Here is a 382-nt window from a genome sequence, read left to right on the forward strand (position 1 = left end):
AGGAAGAGTTGCAGTAGGGAATGGGGGGGAGGGGAGAGAAATCGGAGTAGTTTTGTTCAATTGTGAATTGGCTTGCAGTCTTCGCAAGGTTAACTGCGTTGTTGCAAAGTCATGTGGAGATCTATGTGTTTTATTAGAGGGTAACATCTGGGAGAGCATGAAGCGGTTAACCTTTGCGTAAAATCAGGAAACTACTTCCCCCTTGCCAGCTTATGTGCGAGGCAATGTGTTCATGTTATGTCAATCTTGTGGTGGTGGACAGGTATTAAAGGCGTCCTTGCATTGCTCTAACGTGTTGCAAGAGACTGCAAATGGAGACCCTGAAACTGCATTCTTACGGCATCTGCAGTATGGCTTTGATCCAGCAATGCACGTGCGCATG

Source organism: Gavia stellata, chromosome 1 (genome assembly GCF_030936135.1).
Source record: "Gavia stellata isolate bGavSte3 chromosome 1, bGavSte3.hap2, whole genome shotgun sequence".
NCBI classification, from domain to species: Eukaryota; Metazoa; Chordata; class Aves; order Gaviiformes; family Gaviidae; genus Gavia; species Gavia stellata.